The 25,872-nt window shown below is 38.2% G+C and overlaps 1 long non-coding RNA gene and 1 pseudogene across 1 annotated transcript; both read left to right on the top strand.

Moving 5' to 3' along the window:
- Positions 1–973: 973 nt before the first annotated feature.
- LOC103931594 lies at positions 974–7,852 on the top strand. The gene is made up of 2 exons (XR_007257527.1): positions 974–1,654; positions 6,457–7,852. It is a non-coding gene; the product is annotated as an uncharacterized LOC103931594 (long non-coding RNA).
- Positions 7,853–18,195: 10,343 nt separating this feature from the next.
- Positions 18,196–19,007, top strand: LOC103931421 (annotated as a pseudogene).
- The last annotated feature ends 6,865 nt before the right edge of the window (positions 19,008–25,872 follow it).

Genomic DNA, 25,872 nt, shown 5'->3' with positions numbered 1-25,872 from the left:
GTGTCAGGCGCGTGCACCCCACTCGCGCGTGGGGGCGCGTCGCAGACACAAAATCAGAAAAAAAAATTAACTTTTTCAGTTACCGTTGGGAAGCCACGTGGCTTCCCACGATCCGTTTGATCTCAACGGATATTTAATTCGGACCGTTCGATCTCAACGGTAAAAAAAAATAACAGAAGTCTTATTTAATATCCACCGTTGAATCTGAGATCATAGGTGGATATTAATATGCTTTATAAATAAAAAAATAAAAGAAAAAATAGTTTTAAAATTAAGAAAAGTTACTGTTATAACACGTGGCACAATCTGGAGTGTTGGAATTCAAATTTTTTTATATCCAACTGCAGAGATTAATTAATTGAATAAAAATTTAAAAAAATTGTAAAAAATTCAAAAAAATTCAAAAAAAAATCTGAACACGTGGCATAATGAGTACGATTAAAAAATTTATCGGAAATCCATCCCCAATAATTGTCTTTTCGGATTTTATGACAAGTGGCGCAACGACAACGATTAAAAATCTTATCTGAAATTACAAATAAAATTATTTTGTATTATTTTTTTATACTTCGGATAATGATACGTGGCGCAACGAGAACGATTAAAAATCTTATCCGATATTACAATTAAAATTATTTTGTATTATTTTATAAATAAAAAAAATACTAATATTTTATTGCCTATTGCCAGGGCTATTGAAGTGTAACGTTGGAGATGTAAATGCTATTGCTAGGGCTATTACTGTTCATTAAGGGCAGTTACTGTTCATTAGGTGGATTGAATAGTGCATAGCCTGGGGGGAGGGCTCCAATGCTGGAGTTGCTCTAAGGTCCCATTTGGTACGTGGGACGTGATGGAATGGAGTGGGATAAAGTGTTCCGTCCTACGTTTGGTGTGCCTAAAACAGGTGGAACGCGCTGTTCCACGGGATGAGTTTTGGGTGAATTTTCGTTTCACCTCCCTCTTGGAACGACTTGTTCCACCTCCGTGGAACACAAAATTGAAACATTTTAGGACAAAAATGCCCCTCATCTTTTTCAATATTTACCATCCAAATCATAAAACAAACCCCAACCATTCTCTGCCGCTACCTCTCTTCCCGTAGCCTTCCTCCTCATCCTCATCCTCTTCCGTAGCCGCCGACTACACCTAGCTCGCACGGAGCCACTACTGTCGCTAGATCGTCTCAGCGAGACCCCCCGAATACCAGCGGACTAGTAAGACCGTCATCTCTCACGTCATCCTGCTCTGCTCCATAAGCTTGCCGGACCATTCCACGACCAACGCTGCGTCCTCATAAGTCTCTCAGGGCTTCCTCTTCCCCTTCCTCTTCTTCATTTTCTTTGATTTTGTTTTGAGATTCGTGAAATTATTAGTGGGTTTTGAATGATTTCTGGTTGTGATCGATTTCTGGGTTTAATCGATTATGGGTTTTGATTTACTTTTGGGATTTTTGCATTCTGATTTATTTCTAGGTTTTGATTGATTTATGGGTTTTAATTTGATCCACAAATCAGTCATATTGTTTTAGGAGAATGTTTGATCTTGCAGAGAATAATCGTCTTCCTCTGAGAAAATTGTTCTGTGCATGTCATTCGAGAGGCCCTGTTGTTATTCCTAACATCGACCTTGTCGATTATGCCTATCAATTCGAGTAAGTTTGCTTCTTAATTTGTATGTTTTTTCTGTCATGTTTATTTTGTGTTTAGTTGCACAGAAAGTTATGGAAATTAAATAGTGGAAATGTTGGAACTGGACTAGGTTACTCAGAGTTTTGAGAATGCAAAGTATGAAAGCACTGGTATACTCGGGAGAATTCTTATTAACATGAAACAAACAACTTCGGCTATTAAATAGCCTTACATCAAACAGGAAATCAAATAACAACCCACGATTATACAGGACCTAAAATCGTGGTGAGTGACTAGGTTAAAACAGAAAACAACTTGTCCCTCAAGTATAGGAGGGTTATTAGCACGTCTAGGAATGAAGCCTAGAATAAAAGAACCCTAACAACTAGACTTTTGACTATTTCAACATCCTCCCTTAAACTGAATACCATTGATATTCAGTTTATTCCAGGGTATTCACGAACACCCATTAACTCTCGCATCTTCAAAAACACTTCAAGCTTTAACGGCTTTGTCATGATGTCTGCAATCTGTTCTTGAGTAGAACATTGTAACAGCTCCACAACTCCATCTTTGACAAGATCTCGAAGGAAATGAAACCGAACATCTATGTGCTTACTGCGACCATGCATTACCACATTCTTTGAAAGTTTAATGGTTGAGACATTATCACAATAAACTACTGTTGGACCACTTTGCCTCAAACTTAAACTCCCCAGAATTCTTCTTAACCACACCACTTGACATGCACTTGAAGCTGCAGCTATAAATTCTGGTTCAGTAGTAGAGAGAGTAACCACTGGTTGTTTCTTCGAAGACCATGAAACTGCACCTGAATTCATCATAAAAACATAACCTGAAGTGCTTTTTCTGTCATCTTGATCACCGGCATAGTCACTATCCGTGTAGCCAATCAGCTCTTCATCTTCTCCCTTCTTGTAAAACACTCCAAAACCAGTGGTGCCTTTCACGTACCTTAAAATCCTTTTAGCTGCCATTAGATGAGTCTCAGTAGGATACTCCATATACCTACTAATCAAACTTACAGTGAACATAAGATCAGGACGTGTAGCTGTTAAGTACATAAGACTTCTAACCATCTGTTTATAAAGCGTGCTATCAACCTTCACCCCCTCTTCATCACGAGTCAGTTTAAAACCAGGAACAACAGGATTGTGCACTGAGTTGCATTGATCCATATTAAACCTTTCCAACACTTCCTGTGCATACTTTCGTTGACTGATGAATATTCCATCCGTTGTCTGCACCACTTCTATGCCAAGAAATTACCTCATTTGCCCGAGATCAGTCATGTCAAACTCATCCATCATAGACCTTTTAAATTGCTCAAACTATAACTCATCATTCCCTATGAATATAAGATGATCAACATAGAGGCATACAATCAAAGTTTTACCTTCAATTGCTGCCTTAATGAACAGTGTATGCTCGTAGGGACATTTATTGAAACCTTCCTTGATGAAGTACAACTCTATTCAATTGTACCATGCCAGTGGAGCCTGCTTGAGTCCATAGAGTGCCTTCTTGAGACGATATACCTTGGACTCACTCCCCTTATGTTCATAACCAGGTGGTTGTTCAACAAATACTTCCTCATCAATTTCACCGTGCAAAAAGGCTGATTTGACGTCGAGTTGGTAAATCTTTCAACTCTTTTGTGCAGCAAGAGAAATGACCACTCGAATTGTATCCAATCGAGCTACTGGTGCAAACACCTCAGAGAAATCAACTCCATATTGTTGACTATATCCCTTCGCAACAAGTTGAGCCTTGTACTTGTCCACCTCCCCATTTTCATTCAGTTTTGTCTTGAAAACCCACTTCACTTCAATAGTTTTTCCCCCGATGGTAGATTAGTCAACTCCGACGTATCATTCTTTTCTACAGCTTCTATTTCTCGATCCATTGCTTGTCTCCACTTCTCACTCTTCACGGCAACGTAATAAGTTGTTGGATCACCATTAGTAAACAAGGCTAGGTGAGCCAAGTTTACACTTTCTTCATCAGAGAGACCCTCGCCAGTTTCATAATCTCTCATCCAAATTGGTGGTCTTCAAGTTCGTCCTTCTTGAGATGCACTGTCTTCAGCCGTGACTTCTCCTAGTTCAAATGAATCATTACCATGAGACTCATTGGTTCCCATATCTTCAATAACCCCATATCCTTCTTCATCTTCTATGATTGTTTCTTCATCAGTTTCCCATTCAAGATCAGTTAAGATAGCCTGCTCATGAATGTCATCCCAATTCCATTGTTCATTTTCCTCAAAAACCACATCTCGACTCACAATAATTTTCTGTGAGATGGGATCAAACAGTTTATAAGCCTTGGATTCCTCACTTACCCCCAACCGTATGCATTTGAGGCTTTTGTCATCAAGTTTCACTCTTTTGCTATCAGGTACATGCACATGAGATACACATCCAAAGACTCTAAAGTGATCCACCGATGGTTTGTGCCCACTCCAAGCTTCTTCAGGTGTCTTGCTTTTTACGGTAAGAGTTGGACTTCGATTTAATACATGCAATGCCCAGTTCACTGCTTCGGGCCAGAAAGTTTTTGGAATTTGTTTCTCTGATAGCATGCACCGAACCATATTCATGATGGTTCAATTTTTCCTTTCAGCTACGCCATTTTGTTGAGGTGTGTAGGCAGCCGTCAATTGTCTGTGAATGCCATTCTCACTGCAGAAACTTATGAATTCATGTGACGCGAACTCACCTCCTCGATCTGTCCTTAAGCCTCTTATGAACGTTGCTGTTTCCTTCTCCACTCTAGCTTTATAAGTTTTGAACATGGCAAAGGCTTCTGATTTCTCCACCAAAAAATAAACCCACGTTCTTCTACTAAAATCATCAATAAAAGTGATGAGATACCTCTTCTTGCTATTTGAGACTGGACTTATTGGGCCACATATGTCAGCATGTATCAATTGTAATATCTTAGAGGCTCTCCATATACTTTCCCGTGGAAAAGAGTCACGGTGCTATTTTCCCACAAGACAATCTTCACACACTTTCTGAGACGCTTTGAAATTTGGTAACCCTTCAACCATATTCTTTTGTTGTAGCACTTTCAGTCCATTCCAGCTCAAATGCCCATACCGACAGTGCCAAAGAGTTGCTTGATCAGTGGTTGTCATGGTGAGACTTTTTTGTTCCTTCAGTGAGCAGCGAACAACCAAGGCAAACATCCTATTGCATGTCATCTCAGTCTCAAGAATTAGACCTTTCTCAGGATGAAAGATCTTGCACTTTCCATGTTGCATGAGCACAACAAGTCCCCTCTCTTGCAGTTGACCAATACTCAACAGATTATTCTTTAACTCAAGTACAAAGAAGACTCCTGTAACAACATGCACGATCCCATGCACCACTATTCGCACCTTGCCCTTGCCCTTCACACTGAGACTAGAGTCATTTCCTAGCTTTACTGACTCTCTGAAACTGTCATCCATCTCGATAAATACTTCCTTGCTGCCACTCATATGATTACTACATCCAGAATCCAGGAACCAAGTGTACTCCTTCTCAGTTCCCTTAACATCCACTTGCGCCATCAGCAACATTTCTTCCTTTGTTTCTGCAAAATTCGCCTGTGAAACCCTAGCTTTCTTTGGACATTCCCATTGAAAATGCCCTAGCTCATGACAGTTGTAGCATTCAATGGTAGATTTGTCGAACCCAAATCTACCTCTTCCTCTTCCTCTTCCTCTTCCACGGTATGAGCCACGACCACCACCTCTTCCTCCTTGTTGAATTCCATAAATGACTTGAAGAGCTTGTTCATCCACAACTTGCCGACTGACTCTTTGTTCATGCACAAGAAGACTGCTCTGGAGTGCATCAATGGATAAAGCATCCAAGTCATTCGACTCTTCAATCGAGCAAACAACATAATCATATTTTGAAGTCATGGACCTCAAAATTTTTTCAATGATTACCACATCCTCCATTCTTTCTCCATGAAGCCTCATCTTATTGGCTATAATGAGCGTTCTTCCAAAATAGTCATTCACTGTTTCTCCAGCCTTCATGTGCAGTATTTCAAACTCTTTCGAAGTGCCTGCAGTTGAGCACGTTTCACACGTGTTGTTCCCTGATACTTCTGCTTCAAGGAATCCCATATATCCTTCGCAGTTTCCTTTTTCAAGATCGTTTCAAAAATTGCACGATCAATGGCCTGGAACAAATAGTTCTTGGCCTTCAAGTCTTTCAATTTCTGCTCCTCCAACGCCTTCTTCTGTAAGTCACTAGATTCAGCCCCTCCTGCTCCTGCAGTGATTCCTGTCTCCACCAAGTTCCAATGTTCTTTGGAACACAGAAAGTTCTCCATTAGCATACTCCAGTGATCATAGTGCCCATCGAACCTTAGGATGGCAGGTTGTACAAAGCTACTCTCAGACGTCATGTTTTTATTCTCTCACACTGACACCAGGTTTGGTCTGGCCCCGTGATAGGGCTCTGATACCAGATGTTGGAACTGGACTAGGTTACTCAGAGTTTTGAGAATGCAAAGTATGAAAGCACTGGTATACTCGGGAGAATTCTTATTAACATGAAACAAACAACTTCGGCTATTAAATAGCCTTACATCAAACAGGAAATCAAATAACAACCCACGATTATACAGGACCTAAAATCGTGGTGAGTGACTAGGTTAAAACAGAAAACAACTTGTCCCTCAAGTATAGGAGGGTTATTAGCACGTCCAGGAATGAAGCCTAGAATAAAGGAACCCTAACAACTAGACTTTTGACTATTTCAACAGGAAAGAACTAATAAAGTTGATAAATTTTCTGTAGAAATAGAAAATATGTGCTCTTGCAGATTGCAACATTTTGGTTATCATTTTCACTTCCAGATGCTACCCTCACCAGTGTAAAGTAATCTCATTCTATGATAGGTGGTCTATACCATTCATCAAGTTTTGGCGACTTGAAACTTTTCACTCGAGCTTCCAGCGCATGTAAATGGCCATGCCTGTTTTGCAAATGTGATTTAAACTGATTAAGTTGTCGTTTAGGAGGGACAGTTTATCCCCGCCACTGTGAAGGAAGGAGACAGTGTTCTGCAGCCAAAATATGAAGGAACTGAAGTGAAGCTTTGTGACAAAAAGTACGTATCTCACAAGGCCTTATTGCTAGTTTTCTTAGATGTGCAATATTTTAAGCTGCTTTTAATTATGTATAAACTTCTGAAAGATTTCTGTCATGATTCTAATAGTTTTTGGGGCCTATTTACTAAACCATTGCTGACCTGAATTCAATCGAGAGATACAATGGAAGCTGAAACTCACTTACTTAAGCACTGGGACTTTTGTTTTATAAATTGACTTCACATCACGTAGATAAAATATTCATATGGAAGAACTGTGTAGAAAACTAGATCTTAGATTTTGTGCTGATGATCTCCCTTCCATACGTGATTCAGTGACTTGAAGTATTACTGAATAATACGGCTGAGATGCTTTCCATTTCATGATTTTGCGCATATATGTTTTATGAATTTTTCCATGATATATGGATACAATACGTAGTGAAATGTTACCTGTTTCTCTTACACGAATGACTGTCCATGGGGTTTGTATGTATGTGTCTTATTTGTATCGCTCTCTATAAACAGGTGTGCTTTTGTCCATTGTATGTGTCTTAGTACTAGGATTACAATTTGGCGAATTGACTCAAGTAGGCATCTTTGCAGTAAAGCAGAGGTGTGCTTTAGTTAGCATGTGTATTTGGATTTCTGTATGTGACACTGAACAACATTTGAGAATGCATACTATGTTATGTATGTTACAAGAACTTGTGAAACTAGTCAGGATTGAGAAATAGATGCAGTTTTGAGAACATTTACTTTTGTATTATTTCTTTCGACATTCACTTCCTTTGTCCGATTAGGTGCTCATTATTTTATTTTATTTTAGTTTTTTGTTTTTTTTTTGCTGTTTTAGGTAGCATCTATATCGAGATGAGGATATACTGGGAACACTGCACGACTGATGTATTGTTTGACCTATGATCGTGTTAATTTTGTTCATGATTTATCCTAGTGGATTTAAGTTCCATAGCATGAAGTCGATCTTTGTCAATGCCCTACTATTTAAATTTGTTATGTGCTTATATATTAGATGAAGGAGAACGTGTAAAACTGTTCTGCTATTGGGCAAATAATTTGAATGCAACTAAGACGTCTTTAATATGTATCAAGTTTATCTGAATCCCTACCACATGTCTGCTCCAGTTATACAATGTTTATTCTTTGCTTATTTTTGAATTCGCAATGTCAACGAGGACCAGAGATGCTTGCAGACCGGTGGTCGCGGCTGCTTGCTTTCTAAGGTAAGGTTTGTCAATTCGCTCGGTCACCGAGTGCTTCTGGTTGTGGCTCTTTTCAGTTTTTGACAATGGAGCTTCACGAGCTACTACTGTTATGGTAGCGTTAGATAAAATCACAGTAGTGGTGCTTTGAACCAGAATTTGTTATGTTTTTAGTTCCAATCTTCTGCCGATTGCTCACCAGATTTTGTTATGTTTTTAGTCCCAATCTTCTGGTGATAGTGTTGTTTTCATTATTCTGCTTTTTAGATCGATACTGCACCAAACACTTCACTAAGCTAGTCCAACTTAGTCTAGTCTAGTCTAAGCCAGTCCAGCTTAGTCCTTGAAGCTAGTCAAGTCCGAGATAGTCCGGTGCAACAAACGCACCCTCATTGTTCAAGGAATACAATCTTTAGTCATTCACTTTCTCTCTCTAAATTCTCCGCCATTGTTTTTCATTTTGGTTCTTTTGCAATCTCCAAAAGCTAATCATGGTATTGTTATAAAAGATGACGAAATTCATGGCATAATATATCTTTAGCCATGTGCTAGTGTAAAAAATATATCATAGTTGAGCATATATGTGTTCAAATATGAACAAGTTAAAAAAAAAAAAAAATTGTCCCGTCCCGTCCCACGCATAAACATTGTACCAAACAACAGACGGAATAGGGTTAAGTTAGTCATTTAATCCTTTGGTTCCGTTATGTCCAGCGCACACCAGACGCAGAACAGAACAATCGTCTTGTTCCGTCATGTGCGTATCAAACATAACATGGAACCTTCGTTTCGTCCTGTCCTGTCCCATCCCGTTTCGTCCTGTCCCGTCCCGTCTGCATACCAAAAGGTACCTAATCTCCCAGGCCTTTCTCTTTCAACTCTCATTTCTGTCTCTCCACTCTTTCTCATCTAACTTTCTCTCTTTTCACTCTCTTTCTCTCTCTGTAAACACAGAGACCTGCCATCACTACCACACCTCTGGCGACCTTAAGGCCATTACCTGTCATCCTTTCCAAAACTCAAATTCAAGGGGATCGAACTCCCTCACATCTTCCTTAGACGCCCTACCTTTCTCACTCACTATGTGCTCGTTGCACAGAAGCAACTATGGCGTTCACCAATGCCCTACTTCACGACCACCATCGTCCTTGTCTTTAACCCACCACGAATGCAGTACCATGTACAAACACCCTGTTTGGGCATCCAAACCCAAAAACTAGAACTCGGAACTCTCCAAGTATTTTTTCCGTTGTCCCAAGTGTAAGACTCAATATCCCTTTAATCTTCTGCTTGTTTATGTTCTAAACAATTACTAGGTTGTTACGTGTGTCTTAATGGTGCAAAAACCTCTTAGGAATGGAATTTCCAGTTTTCTGGAAAACCATTGAACCGTGGCTGTCAGGCCATCTTTAGGCCATTTTTTCGACCAACACTGACATTAACTCGGCCCCAATTTGGTATAGACTTTTTCTCCACATTTCTAGCTTCAATATGGCTTTTGAATCATTGCATTTGGTTAAAAATTAAGCTTGAAATGATCTGTAAAAGTTGAGAGAAAAACCTACAAAAATCTGGAAATCGGGGTGACCACATGTGGACGCACGTGGTGGCCAGTGCGTGTGGTGCATGACTGCCGGTGCAGCTTGTGGTGGCGCGTGGAGGAACCCGAGGTCCCTCCTTAGGTTTCTCGAATCCGAATATGCTGTCCGTTTTCCGAAATTTGATCGTTTTAAAATAGTTCATTTATTAGCCGTACTTTGTATGAAAATGCGTAATTACGTTAATACGCTACATTTACATAAATGGTCTCGTTTCTAGGTGAAACGTATCGCAAGGATTATATGTGTGTGTGTTTAGTTTCCATATATACATCTAATAATGAATTTTCTATGTGACTGCCGTAATTAAATTAACGTTCATAGGAAATGACGTAATGATGAGAATTAGGAAATCATTATAAATCTTACGGGATGCTTAATTAAATTTATGGCTACGAATAATAATATTGTTGACTAGAAGTATCGAATCATTGTAACATGACTATATTTATGTTATCTGCTCATCGTTTACTGTACCAGTGTTTGTACTAGCTCGGGCCAGGGCCAATTTTTCACATGTATGTTCACATCGCACTGTACGTTAACTTTGGATCCATTGTAGGTGACAGTCTTATCCTAAATTGATATAAGCAATTAGGACTCGTAAGCGATGGGCATAACGCCAGTCTTCACATGATTGTAGTATTAGAGCGTAAACCATTATTACATCCAGTCATGTTCATGTCAGAATACCTCTGCATGAACTCGTGTGTATCAGCATGTGTCGATGAGCACTTGATGTGATATATTTATTTCTGAGAGATATTGGGATTACTAGAAGTTATATGCTTATTTATGAATTTATGACGTATTGAAGTTTTGAGATATTGCAGGCCACGGTAAGTATTTCATACTATATGTAATATGTATATTTTGAAAACTATACTTGTTCTACGGCGAGGGGTTATAATGTTTTCAAAAAGGTTTTATAAAACTTTATTTTTAGGCCCACTGACCTTTGTTTTTCACCCCTTCAGGTTTTAGTGGCAGTGTTCGTGTCGACGAGGATTTATGGCAAACGCTATTATCGGAGACAACTTCCAATGGCATAGTTCTTATTCTAATTTTGCTCTGACATCATGTGTGAAATGAGTTCATTCCAGCTCACAAGCGCACTCTTATATTTAGGCACCTTTAGGTTTAAATTTATTCACATTTTCCACATCATTACACTTATGGCTTCGTCACCCTCCTGGTGTCGGCCAACACAACTTGATTTGGAGTCCATGTGGACATTTTAGGATGTGTCACCTCAGGCCATATCAACAAAACAAAACAGTTCATCACATCACAAAAACAAAATAAAAAAAGATAATTAGGAGGATTATCAGTTTTTGATACTTGGTTACAAAAATAATCAGTTTTAGCATGTTGTTATTATATTGTCGTTGTGTTGTTGTTTTGTCATCGTTGTGTCATCGATATATAATTAATATATTGTTGTTACTATAAACTAATAATTTATGCAATCAAATGTAAAAAACTTATCATTCTAGCTAATTGCCCAATAAAAACGAGGTGAACTTAGCAAACTTGTATTGGTTTTGGTAAGTAGTCTCACATTTGAGATGAATTAAAATAATATTTACAATTGGAGGTTAATTGCTAATGTCACTGAGATCTTTTGTGATTAAACCTCACACCTAATAATAGTTGTAAAGTTATGACAATATTGATGATATTGGTTTTGGACCATGAGGAGTCTAAAGATTATTATGGTACCATTTTTGCACACTTTTCCCCCTCACACAATATACAAAGGCATTATTGCTCATGTCACTGCGGCAGGGAACTCATTTTTGCACACTTTTTCCCTCATTCTACACAATATGCAAGACATTATTGCTCATGTCACCGCGGTAGGAAACTCATTTTTGCACACTTTTTCCCCTCATTCTACACAATCTCTTAGGGCATTTAGCTACAATAAACATATTTTGATACATTAATGCAAAAAAAATTAGTGTTTATTATGTCGTCATTATATCATCATTTGTGTTGTCGTTGTGCTCAATATATAATTAATATGTCTAGCTGGAATGATCATTTTGGTTGTAGATATGATAAAGTGTCATTGTGTGGTCATTCTGCCATCATCACGCCGTCGTTACAAAAAAAAATTATCATTTCTATCCAAATGTAAAAGAACATGATAATGCGTGATACACTTAAAATGCCGTAATTATAGCGTCTCTATTACATTTATATCCAATGTAAGGAGTTTGGATTTTTCTTTAGAAAAGAAAAACCTACCTTCCAAATAGGTGTAAATTCAAGTATTTCTAATATACATTTATTTTTGGTACACTTTTTTCACCCAATTCGTTGCTGCTCGTGTGGTCCATTGGAAAATGTTTTTCGTCCGGTCCAGGTGGAGGCTCTTGCTGCAAGGGAAGGTTTGGTGATAATCGTTGAAAGGGGCTTATCAAATGTTATTTCGGAATGTGATTCTTTCCAGATTGCAAATGCGTTGCGTGGACATTCTCCGACAAGGTCAATGATTGGGCCTATTATTGAGGATGCTAAAGCATCTATATCGTCGATCACTGGAGTTGTTCTGGCCCATGTTCGTTGTTAGGCTAATGAAATGGCTCATCAGCTCGCCAAGTTTGCGTTATCTTGTGATAGTCTTCGGTCTTAGGAACCTCTTGATTTTCTTGCATACCCTTTTGTAATTGATTGTAATGGTTATGTTATGTGAGGGCTGTGCTTGTACTGTGTAATGTATCAACTATTCTTTTTGTTGGAAATGAAATATCTACAGTTGCTTTCAAAAAAAGGAATGGGAGAATTGTAATGATTGAATTATAATGGCTATGTTACTAAAAAAAGATATGAGAATTGTTATTTTTATGCTTCAAAAATTTTATTATATATTTTTCATAAATAATTTTTTTTAAATATAAAAAATTTAGAACATACAATAAAAATAAAAATGTTGAAATGATAAGAATTCCCAAACAAGTTATTACTTACTTTCTTGTATATCGGATTGTCCTCTCCTATCAGAGCAACTCCAGCGTTGGAGCCCTCCCCCCTGGCAATACACTATTCAATCCACCTAATGAACAGTAATTGCCCTTAATGAACAGTAAGTAGCCCTGGCAATAGATTTTGCATCTCCACCGTTACACTTCTATAGCCCTGGCAATAGGCAATAAAATATTAGTATTTTTTTATTTATAAAATTAATACAAAATAATTTTAAATGTAATATCGGATAAGATTTTTAATCGTTCTCGTTGCGCCACGTGTCATTATCCTAAGTATTATTAAATAATACAAAATAAATAATTATAATACAATTATTGGTGATGGATTTCTGATAAGATTATTAACCAATCACGTCGCGCCACGTGTCATAATCGGTTCACAATCTTTGAGGATAGATTTCCATCAGATTTTAAACGAATGACGGCATGCCACGTGTCATAATCTGTTAACAATCTTTGATGATAGATTTCCATCAGATTTTTAACGAATGACGGCATGCCACGTGGCATTATGCAGAACCTAATCCTTTCTGAATCCTCTATATAATCCACCATCCATCTTCACAAATCTCACACCAAAATTCTCAAGATCTCTATCATTATTCATAATTTCTGCTTCCTTATTCACAAAAATCAGTTTCAATATTCATAGTTTCTGTTTCTTTCTTTCAATGTCTTCTTCTTCTTCCTCAAGGATGATGTGGGAATTGAATCAGGAAGAGGAAGACTTGTTTAACCAATCAGAATCAATGTTCAATCACCAGGGGGTAAGAAATGAGAGGGAAGAAGATGAGGAGCGTCAAATGAGAGATGACGACGTAAGAAGGGGCAGAGCCTCACATTCCCGTCGAGTCATCCAAGCTGCGGCTCAGATCTGCAGGCCCAGGCGTTCCGGAAACCTTGATAGAAGCAGGCAACGACGAGGTATGGAACTCTTGGATGATTATTTTGTTCCTAATAGTGCATTCCCTGATACGTACTTTAGACGTCGTTTTAGAATGGAACGACATTTGTTCAACAAAATCATGATTGCTGTTTGCAACCATGATTCTTATTTTGTGCAAAAAAAAGATGCTTTTGGTGCTATGGGTCTACTGCCGGAGTAAAAAATTACTGCTGCCTTGCGGATGCTTGCATATGGAGTATCTGCAGACCAAGTGGATGAGATAACGAGGATGGGGCAATCAACCATTCTTGAGTCCCTGATGAGGTTTTGTGGAGCAATCGAATCTATCTACACCGCTGAGTACCTCCGCAAACCCACACACATGGACTTGGAGCGGCTGTTGAAGAAGGCGGAGATGCGTGGCTTTCCTGGGATGATTGGAAGCATTGATTGTATGCACTGGACGTGGAAAAACTGTCCAAGTGCATGGCAAGGCGCTTACGGGGACAGAAAAGGGGCAAAAAGTATCATTCTAGAGGCGGTGGCATCTTTTGATACATGGATTTGGCACGCCTTTTTCGGGGTCCCGGGAGCTCAAAATGACATCAACGTCCTTGCCCAATCCCCAGTGTTCAACGATGTCCTGCAAGGAAAGGCACCAAAAGTTACATATGAGGTCAACGGACGTATGTACGACGGGCCATACTACCTAGCTGACGGCATCTACCCGCGCTGGTCAACATTTGTCAAAACAGTGCCACGTCCGCGGAGTGCGAAGGAAAAACACTTTGCAAGCTGTCAAGAGGGGTGCAGGAAGGATGTGGAACGTTGTTTTGGTATCCTCCAAGCTCGCTGGGCGATCGTCAGGGGTGCTGCCAGATTGTTTGATGTAGAGTCGCTTCGATCCATCATGATGACGTGCATCATTCTTCACAACATGATTGTGGAAGATGAGTACGATTATGAAGCTGTTGATGAATATGAGCCAGACCCGATGAACAATTCAAGAACACGTATATATTGTGCTCATGACGCCATCGATGACCCTGTGCAACATGAGCCATTACAAAGGGATGGACGTTACAATGAAAGGCTCATTCAACGATATACTGCATTTCAAATGCCAGACATGCACAATGCCCGACAAATTGACTTGATAGAGCACCAGTGGGCATTGAAACAAGCTGAAGATAATTAAGTTCATTTTAGTGTGTTATTTTGAATTTGGTATGTTTATGTTATTTTATTTGGTGTGTTTTATTATTTGGTATGTTTATGTAATTTTTTTATGTTTATGTTTATGTAATTCTTAGTATGTTTATTTAGTATGTTTATGTTTATGTAATTCTTATACAAGGACTTTTAATTAGAACGATGGTCATGGTCATGGACTTTTAACAACATAAATAACTTACCAAATTAAATAACTTACCAAATTAATTCTTAATATAAATAACTTACCAAATTAATTTGAATAAATATTCATGAACATGGAAACAACATAAATAATACAAACAATAAATAATAAATTACAACCTAAAGTGATTGGAAAATTATGGGCTCCGATTACAAAAAGTACTCTATTCATCATCACTTAACCAATTTGTGGTGCTAGGATGATCTTCTCCTACGGTGCTAGAACCACCTTGGCTTGCTATTGTTTCTCTTGCACGCCTCCTTCGCACCACGTCCGCTTTCTCTGACTTCCAAAAAAATTTAGAATTTGGAGACTTCCCTTCTAAAGACATGTTCATAATCTCACGATCTTGTTGAGGTCGTCTTTCTTCTCTAACATGTTCCCTTTCTTGCCTAAGTAGCTCTCTTTCTCTCTCATTAGCATAAAATTCTCTCTCAACAGCTGCTGCTTTTGATGCCTTATCAACCTTATCAGCCTCATCTTTCGCCAGTTCCCTCGCCAAAGTCAATTCACCTTGGCGAGTAAGTTCTTCCATGAACTTTGCATAATCGTTCTTGGAAGCACTCCCTTTTCTCTTTGAAGCCTTCTTACCTTGAGGCCTAATTGGAAAACGGGTCGAACCCGACGTTTGTTCAGGGAGGGGCGTTTCGGGCACTTCTTCTGCATCATCTGCTCTCTCATGATCGGGTGTAGAGTGTAGAGGGGTGCTGTTCATGTGCACTTCTGGATCAACTAGCACAACTCTAAATTTAGGACAATCTTTGACAATATTCCAACATTCCCACCGGTTGAATGATTTATTTTTGCTTTTGGTTTTGGCAGCGTACCAAGCTTGTGCTTGAAGTTCCTACACAATAAAAATAAGTAACAAATAAATAATACAAAAAAATAATTATAATGAAATTAAGTAACTAGCAAATATATACATATATATATATATAAGTAACAAAGATAATGAAAATAAGTAAGAAGGCTTCAAGTTTAGTAAATAATGAAAATAATTAACAAATAAATATATATATATATATGTCATGTTAACAAGCAAATATATATATATATATATATATGTCATGTTAATCATAACATGGGGCTAGAGTTCCAAGTTTAGTAAATAATTTTAACCTTAAATATACACATTTTTTTTTCTTAATGTAAGTGATATTATACATTAATTTTAATGAAAATAAGTAACAAATAAATAATACAAACAACATAATTATAATGTAACAAATAAATGTAACAAATAAGTAACAATAACATAATTATAATGTAACAAACAAATTAATAATACAAACAACATAATTATAATGTAACAAATAAGTAACAATAAATAATAAATTTTGAACGTAACAAATAAATAATACAAACAATAAATAATAATATCTTGTTACAATATCCGAGTAATTTTCCCCACTTCGAATATTACTACTAGCTTGTGCCAAAGCGTCTCTCCACGTACTAAACGATTAGCTAAGTAATTTCCAACGATTGGACATCGATTCTTTGGTTCTTTTCCCACCAATTTTCTCAAGATAATTGGTATGAATAAGACTCCACATTTCTCGCAACTGCATCTCATTACCCGTAAGCGAACTATGAGTAACTTCAACCCAGCTAGTACACAACGCAACATCTTCAATAAGCGACCAATTCGTACCTGCACCAGTGGTCATTTTGTTGAAAAAAAATGGATTCAAACTTTGAGACAAAGAAAGGAATGTGATTGAAAGTAGTTGAGAAAATATGAAATTGTTGTGAAGGTAGATGATAATGAGAAGGTATTTATAGAAAAGTAAAAACAATTTTTTTTACAATTTTTTTCAGATTTTTCAGATATTTTTTTGAATTTTTTTGAATTTTTTACAATTTTTTTAAAATTTTTATTCAATTAATTAATCTCTGCCGTTGGATATAAAAAAATTTGAATTCCAACGCTCCAGATTGTGCCACGTGTCACAACGGTAACTTTTTAGATTTTTTAAACTATTTTTTCATTTATTTTTTAATTTATAAAGCATTTTAATATCCACCGTTGATCTCAGATCGAACGGTGGATATTAAATCTGACACTTTTTTTTTTTTTTACCGTTGAGATCTAACGGTCCACATTAAGTGACCGTTAGGATCTAACGTACCGTGGGAAGCCACGTGGCTTCCCAACGGTAACAGACAAAACTTTTTTTTTTTCTGATTATTGTGTCAGGACGCGTCCCCACGCGCGGGTGGGGTGCACGCGCCTGACACAAAAAAAATTAAATAATACGCTGATGCCACCCTGGCGTCAGCATGGCGTCATCCCCACCTCGGGCTCAAGGCCTGGCAATCCCTCACGGGCCTGGCCCTCGGGCCTCCCCCATCCCCCGGCCTACCTCACGCTGGAGGCCATCCACCGGCCCTCGGGCTTTTGTTCTGGAGACAGTTCCCCGAGCAATTTGCTACGGTGGGGATGCTCTCAGTGCATTTGAAAATCTAATAGGGTCAGTCGGTACTCTCCTAATTAGGAGGGCTACAGGATATATGAGTCATATACTAGATTCAGCCTTTTTTCTCACCCAAATCTAGCAGAATAATAAATCTATAGGCATATAGAATAGGGAAACCTACTTAATGAAAATGTCAAAGAAATTTGTAGCAGCAGCTCTAGATGTTCCAGTTATACAAGTAGCTGGAGAGAGAGAGAGAGAGAATCTTAATTTTTGAATGTGACATGACACAGTTTCTGTGCCTGTGTATGGGAGAGAGAGAGAGTAATGGGCTTTTGGAGATTTGCAGAGAAATGGGATTGGTTTCGAATTAGATTTTGTTTCCAATTCACGTTTTCAAATGTCAAATGCGACATTCCCCTTCTGCAAATCTTAAGGAGTATATAATTACTAATTTATTAGTATTGTTGGTTCACATTCAACAAGTTTATTCTGACACGGATAACGTGTATGCGCGGCCATTCACACAAAACCGAGAACTCCTGCGTTAATCAAGTTCATTTGCGATTCTACTTGCATGTGGAATGCCATGTTCAGTCGGGCGTCCTGAAACATTTCCCACAAAGAGAGGTCTGTCTATTAACCTTCACATTAATCATAAACAACTAAAAACGTTAAACTAGAATCATCATTAAAGAATACCTCAATACCATTGCTTAGTCCATTAAAGCCGGCCGATTATGATTGAAATAGCATATGCACACGAGGATATTCTAATACGATAAACACTATATAAAATCAACAACAAGAATTATATACCATGGCGGAACAAACAATGTTCATGCATGCCTTCTATACAAGCTTTATGTAATCCAATCCATTAATTAATCAAGGGAAATTGAAGAATATGAGTACCAGTGACTCTAAGGTTGTTCTAGTCACAGGTTGTGCCAAAGGCGGAATTGACTATGAATACTGCAAGGCTTTTGTCGAGCAGAAATGCCGCATCTTCGGCATCGATTTCTCACAGCGCATGAACGACATAGACCTAAGTCTTTCGAACAACATCGACACACTCGAGCTTGATGTGTCTTCGGACGAAAGTGTCGCATTGGCTATAAAGACAATTATTTCCAAGTACGGCCGCATTGACGTACTTGCTAATAATGCCGGAATAGGAAGCACGGGACCTCTCGCGGAGCTTCCGTTGGACACTATACAAAAGGTTTGGTAGATTGGGAGATTAACACGCTCGGGCAACTCAGACTTGTACAACAAGTAGTGCCCTATATGGCATCACAACGAAGTGGCAGTATTGTAAATATCAGCAGCGTGGTGGGCAAAGTACCAACACCATGGGCAGATTCTTATTGTGCAAGCAAGGCAGCAGTGCATGGAATGTCAAACACATTGAGAGTTGATCTGAAGCCTTTTGGGATTGATGTTGCTCTGGTTATGCCTGGGGCCGTTTGATCAAATTTTGGGAGTGCAAATATAGAGAGGTTGGACGGTCAGGATTGGAAACTTTATTAGGAGTTCAAGGAGGCCATTGTTGAGAGAGCTAGGGCTTCTCAAGGAAGCAAAGCAACAGATGGTTGTGTGTTTGCTAGCACTACTAAGAATAACTTCTTGGGTGATGAAGGGGAAAGCATCGCGCAAAGTCCAAAACCATCGCCGAAAACATTGGGCGGCAAAGAGAGCGTCCCGCCAAGCTTGTGACGTCAGTCATTACGCAACGAAGGGAAACTCTTCGTCACACAAAATGAAGATTGAACGACGAAACTGGTGGTCGTTGCATGTACCGAGAGACAAAACTAGGGTTCGACCCCAAAACTCTTACAAGATGGAAATAGAGGACGTCGCAATAAAATTTTGAAATTAGTTTTTTAAATAATTTTTTTTTTAATTTTTTTTCCTTTTAAATGTTGCTAATATTGTTTTATGTAAAAAATAATTTAATGAAATTAAAAATAGAAAATGTTAAGAAGAATATTGAATTAAAAAATTATTGTAAATGTACATACAATGGAAAAAAGTATTTTTAAATTTGAAAACAATTTAAAACAAAACTAAAATAGGCAGTCCTCATCATCATAATCGCCGGCTGGTGGTATTGCTGTTGCGTTGGGGGGCTGGGAGGTCGTTTCTAGAGGTGATTCAACGTTGGGGAAGTGAATGCTAGAGATTTGAAGTGCGCGACGAATTTGGTTCATCAAATTGTTTTGGGCTTTGCCTAGAGAATGGGGCAGGCGGGTCTCGAAGGCGAGCTTTCCCAAGCCCCTGGTGAACATTCCCATACTGACGATCGAGGGTCTGATCAATTGTGTCTATCATGATCTGAAAACAAGCTTCCTCATGGAGGAACCACCTCCTTGATCGGGATCTCTAAGGGAAGCTGGGAAGCCACCTCCTCTAAAACAGTCTGGCCCTTCTTCCACCATGGTGGACTAGAAAAATGAAAAAAACAAATTAATTTGAATATACATGTAATTAATATTAATACTAATTGAATATTAAAAACTGAAATAACTTGCATGCAGCTACTCCGTCAGCTCATCCCCAGGCTGAACGTACACCTCTTTGAACATGTTAATTTCAGGAAACTTTGACCCCCCCTGAAAAAATTTAAAAAGTGTTAACATAGATTACCAATTGTGTAATAAAGAGTAAAAACATTGAAAACTCAAAATAAATATAGGGTTACCTTACGTCGCTTTTCCAACCTATAAGAGCACTTCCAGCGTTGGCTGGCGCTCAGGGGAAGGTGGACCAAACAGGGCTCCATAGCCCGGCAGAAGCACTCCAGCGTTGGGAACCCGAGGGACTGGCCAGGCCCGAGCAAGAGGCCCGTGAGGAATCGCCAACCGACGCGCCCGACGTGGAACTGACGCAGGGCTAACGTAAGCTTGGTGTTAGTAACAATTTTAAATTTTTTTTCTGTCAAGCGCGTGCGCCTCACTCGCGCGTGAGGGTGTGTCAGCAGACAAGTTTCAGACCCTAAGGGCCCGAGGAGTAGTCGGCCTCAGTTACCGTTGGGAAGCCACGTGGCTTCCCACAGTGCGTTCGATCTCAACGGCTCTTTAAAATGGGTTGTCCAATATGCAACGGTAATGAAAAAGAAAATTCTGATTTAATATCAACCTTTCGATTTGAGATCGACGGTTGATATTAATCTGCTTTATAAATAAAAAATAAAAGAAAAAATAGTTTTAAAATTAAGAAAAGTTACCGTTGTGACACATGGCACAATCTGGAGTGTTGGAATTCAATTTTTTTTTATATCCAACGGCAGAGATTAATTAGTTGAATAAAAATTTTAAAAAAATGTAAAAAATTCAAAAAAAAATCTGAATTTTTTTAAAAATTGTTTTTTTAAATCCATTTTTTTTCAACAAAATGACTACTGATGCAAGTACGAATTGGTCGCTTCTTGAAGATGTTGCATTGTGTACTAGCTGGGTTGAAGTTACTCATAGTTCGCTTACGGGTAATGAGATGTAGTTGCGAGAAATGTGGAGTCTTATTCATACCAATTATCTTGAGAAAATTGGTGGGAAAAGAACCAAAGAATCGATGTCCAGTCATTGAAAATTACTTAGACAATCGTTTAGTACGTGGAAAGACGCCTTGGCACAAGCTAGTACTAATATTCGAAGTGGGGAAAATTACTCGGATCAGGTAACAATATATTATTTATTTGTTTGTACTATACCCAAATTTACATTATAATTATTTGTTTGTATTATTTATTTGTTACCTACTTACATTATAATTATTTGTTTGTATTATTTATTTGTTACCTATTTTCATTATAATTATTGCTTCTCCCGTATTGTGTAGGAACTTCAAGCACAAGCTTGGTACGGTGCCAAAACCAAAAGCAAAAATAAATCATTCAACCGGTGGGAATGTTGGAATATTGTCAAAGATTGTCCTAAATTTAGAGTTGTGCCTATCAGTCCAGAAGTTTTCATGAATAGCACCCCTTTACACTCTACACCCGATCATGGCTCGCATGTTCATGAAGATGATGCAAAAGAAGTGCCCGAAACGCCCTTCCCTGAACAAGCGTCGGGTTCGACCCGTTGTCCAATTAGGCCTCAAGGTAAGAAGGCTTCAAAGAGAAAAGGGAGTGCTTCCAAGAATGATTATGCAAAGTACATGGAAGAACTTGCTCGCCAAGGTGAATTGACTTTGGCGCGGGAAATGGCGAAATATGAAGCTGATAAGGCTAGAGAGGAGGCAAAAGCTGCAGCTATTGAGATAGAATTTCAAGCTAATGAGAGAGAAAGAGAGCTACTTAGGCAAGAAAGGGAACATGTTAGAGAAGAAAGAATGGCTCAACGTGATCGTGAGATTATGAACACGCCTTTAGAAGGGAAGTCTCCAAATTCTAAATTTTTTTGGAAGTCAGAGAAAGCGGACGTGGTGCGAAGGAGGCATGCAAGAGAAGCGAGAGCAAAACAAGATGGCCCTAGCACCACAAATTGGTTAAGTGATGATGAATAAAGTAGTTTTTGTAATCGGAGCCCATAATTTTCCAATCACTTTGGATTGTAATTTATTATTTATTGAAAACAGTACTTTATGTTATTTCCAATTTATTGAATTTAGTACTTTATTTAAAGTGAGAGTAAATTTATTGAATTTGGTAAGTTATTTATACTAAGAGAATATTTATTCAAATGACAAAAACACACCAAATAAAATTTTATAAGCATACCGAATAATAAAAAAACTCACTAAATAATAAACTGAAAAAAACACACCAACTAAAATTAAATAAACACACCAAATAAAAACTAACACACTAAAATGAACTTAATTATCTTCAGCTTGTTTCAATGCCCACTGGTGCTCTATCAAGTCATTTTGCCGGGCATTGTGTATATATGGCCTTTGAAGTGCAGTATATCGTTGAATGACCAATTCATTGTAATGTCCATCCCTTTCTAATGGCTCATGTTGCACGAGTTCTTTGGTGCGGTCATGAGCCAATATATACGTGTTCTTGAATTGTTCATCATGTCTGGCTCATATTCATCAACGGCATCATAATCGTACTCATCTTCCACAATCATGTTGTGAAGAATGATGCACTTCATCATGATGGATCGAAACGACTCTACATCAAACAATCTGGCAGCACCCCTGACGATCGTCCAGTGAGCTTGGAGGATACCAAAACAACGCTCCACATCCTTCTTGCACCTCTCTTGACAACTTGCAAAGCGTTTTTCCTTTGCACTTTGCAGACGTGGCACTATTTTGACAAATGTTGACCACCTTGGGTAAATGCCGTCTGCTAAGTAGTATGGCTTGTCATACATATGTCCGTTGACGCAGTACATGACTTTTGGTGCCTTTCCTTGCAGGACATCATTGAACACTGAGGATTGGGCAAGGACGTTAAGGTCATTTTGAGCTCCCGGAACCTCGAAAAAGGCATGCCAAATTGATGTATCAAAAGAAGCCACTGCCTCTAAAATGATACTTTTTGCTCATTTTTTGTCCCCATAAGCGCCTTGCCATGCACTTGGATAGTTTTTCCACGTCCAGTGCATACAATCAATGCTTCCAATCATCCTAAGAAAACCACGCATCTTGGCCTTCTTCAGAAGCCTTTGCAAGTCCATGTTTGTAGGTTTTTGGAGTTACTTTGCGGTGTAGATAGATTTGATTGCTCCGCAAAACCTCATCAGGGACTCAAGAATGGTTGATTTCCCCATCCTCGTTATCTCATCCACTTGGTCTACAGATGCTCCATATGCAAGCATCCGCAAGGCAGCAGTAATTTTTTGGTAAGGAAGGAGACCCATAGCACCAAAAGGATCATTCTTTTGCACAAAGTAAGAATCATGGTTGCAAACAGCAATCATGATTTTGTTGAACAAATGTCGTTCTATTTTAAAATGACGTCTAAAGTACGTATCAGGGAATGCACTATTACGGACAAAATAATCGTCCAAGAGTTCCGTACCTCGCCGTTGCCTACTTCTATCAAGGTTTCCAGAATGGCTAGGCCTGCAGACCTGAGCCATAGCTTGGATGACTCAACAGGTATGTGAGGCTCTGCCTATTCTTGCTTCGTCATCTCTCCTTCTACGCTCTTCATCCTCTTCCCTCTCATTTTTTGCCACCTAGAGATTAAACATTCCTTCTGATTGGTTAAACAATTCTTCCTCTTCCTAATCGAGTTCCCACATCATCCTTGAGGAAGAATAAGACATTGTAAAAAAGAAGCAGAAACTATGAATAATGATAGAGATTTTTGTGAAGAAGGAAGCAGAAACTATGAATAATGATAGAGATCTTGAGAAAATTGGTGTGAGATTTATGAGGATGGATGGTGGGTTATATGGAGGATTCAGAAAGGATTAGGTTGTAGATAAGGCCACGTGGCATGCCATCATTCGTTAAAAATCTGATGGAAATCTATCCTCAAAGATTGTAAACAGATTATGACACGTGACGTGACGTGATTGGTTAATAATCTTATCAGAAATCCATCACCAATAATTGTATTTTCGGATAATGACACGTGGCGCAACGAGTACGATTAAAAATCTTATCGGAAATCCATCCCCAATAATTGTCTTTTCGGATTTTATGACAAGTGGCGCAACGAGAACAATTAAAAATCTTATCCGAAATTAAAAATAAAATTATTTTGTATTATTTAATAATACTTCGGATAATGACACGTGGCGCAACGAGAATGATTAAAAATCTTATCCGAAATTACAATTAAAATTATTTTGTATTATTTTATAAATAAAAAAAATACTAATATTTTATTGCCTATTACTAGGGCTATTGAAGTGCAACGGTGGAGATGCAAATGGCGATTACTGTTCATTAAGGGCAGTTACTGTTCACTAGGTGGATAGCATAGTGTATTGCCTGGGGGGAGGTTTCACACGCTGGAGTTGCTCTAAGAGAATTGTCGTGAGCCAGATCGATGAAGAAGTTTCTTCCTCGACCGATCGATTGAGTTTGCCTTCACTTTTTTCTGTTGAATTAAAAAAACGTATTAGTTTACATATTTATAACAAATTAATGAAAAAAAAAATAACATCTTATTTAAAAATATAAAAATTTTGATTAAATATTATTGAAATATATGTTATACTTATAAGGTATTTCTTGTCTTGAAAATGGCCACAGAGCCACTCCTATTCAGCCCAACGGTTCCCCAACTCTAGAGGGCACCCAACTGCTAGAGCGACCTCCAGACCATCATATAGCTCATAATGCTTGTGGAGGTCACTCTTCCATTGAGTGAACCTACCATAGCAAAGGTCGTTGATGTATTGCAGTTGATTGGCATCGAGGTTGGAGAGCTCATAGTGATGCTGCAAAACTCAACAAATAAATAGTAGTTAAAATTTATAATCTTTGTATACTTTAATAAAAATTTAGTATTTGAGGTTGAAAATACTTATCGATAATTCATGAAGAATGGTTTCCTTGACTTCTTGTGGGACAGCTCTCCACGACCCCCACATGAGGGGGCAATGGTTCCTGATAAGCGACCCAACGTCGGTGGCCAATGCATTGTGCTGCTCCTTTGTTGCAGACGCACGATGTCGAGGATCCCACGTAATGGTGATCTTCTCGGTCATGGTGCGAGTGGTCTGTGACGTCTTAAGTAGTCTGCAAAGTCCTTTTTTTGTTTTTTTGTTTTTTTTTTTTTGACTTACGAAATAAACAATGTAAACATTAGATGAATTCTATTTTCTATTGAAAATTCGGCAGACCCTCCCCTAAAACTATAGCATTTCCTAAAACCTGCAGACAATACAATAACAAAAACAACACATCCACCCAACAATTCAAACAAATTATACCAATTGGGGGCATTAAAACAAAATTTACAACTTATTGATATGACTTCACACTGCAAGTTTGCAACAAGCTTTGGCTTTCAAGGCCAGGTGTGCCAACTTAAATCGTTTACAGTAGTGGTTCTACTAACTGACAACAATATAGGCAAAGCACTAAAAGCTAAGTTCTTAGTAAGTTCGTTTTAATTAATGGGAATGTGACAATTTTGAAGGTTCAAACATGCCTACATACTAATGTAAATGTTTTTGGACCATCATGAAACCATAAGCATATCCTAACCTTTACAGTTACAAATAAATAAATAAAATCGTAAACAAAGTTCCAAATACATTCCTAAATTACAAAACTTGTACAAATTATGAATGGAAGATAGTTACAAAACTTGAACAAACTGACAACAACTGATACCATGACAGTTACAAAACTTGTTGCATCCCTAACATGTGTAATGCAAATGTGAATGAGGCTAGAATGTGTGATATAGTAGCTCAATGTCTTAGCGAATGGGATGATTGTGGTTAAACACATAGCTCAATTCCCAACAACCAAATAAAATGAGAACTTAGAGCAAAAGCATTCTTAAAATGACACGATGAAATTAATTCCAACTAATTATCAAATGCATGTCATGACAAAGTTAAAACCAACATATTATCAAATCAATAATAGGCAGCAATTAGATTCTGCATGGTGAAAATTAGTGAGGTTTTAGTGAGGTTTTAGCAATTAGAATATG

The sequence above is a fragment of a genome, unplaced genomic scaffold, assembly GCF_019419815.1.
Source record: "Pyrus x bretschneideri cultivar Hongxiangsu unplaced genomic scaffold, Pyrus_bretschneideri_v1 Contig18, whole genome shotgun sequence".
NCBI lineage: Eukaryota > Viridiplantae > Streptophyta > Magnoliopsida > Rosales > Rosaceae > Pyrus > Pyrus x bretschneideri.
Note: the sequence above shows the minus strand (reverse complement) of the source record. Positions and strands in the feature narration are given on the sequence as shown.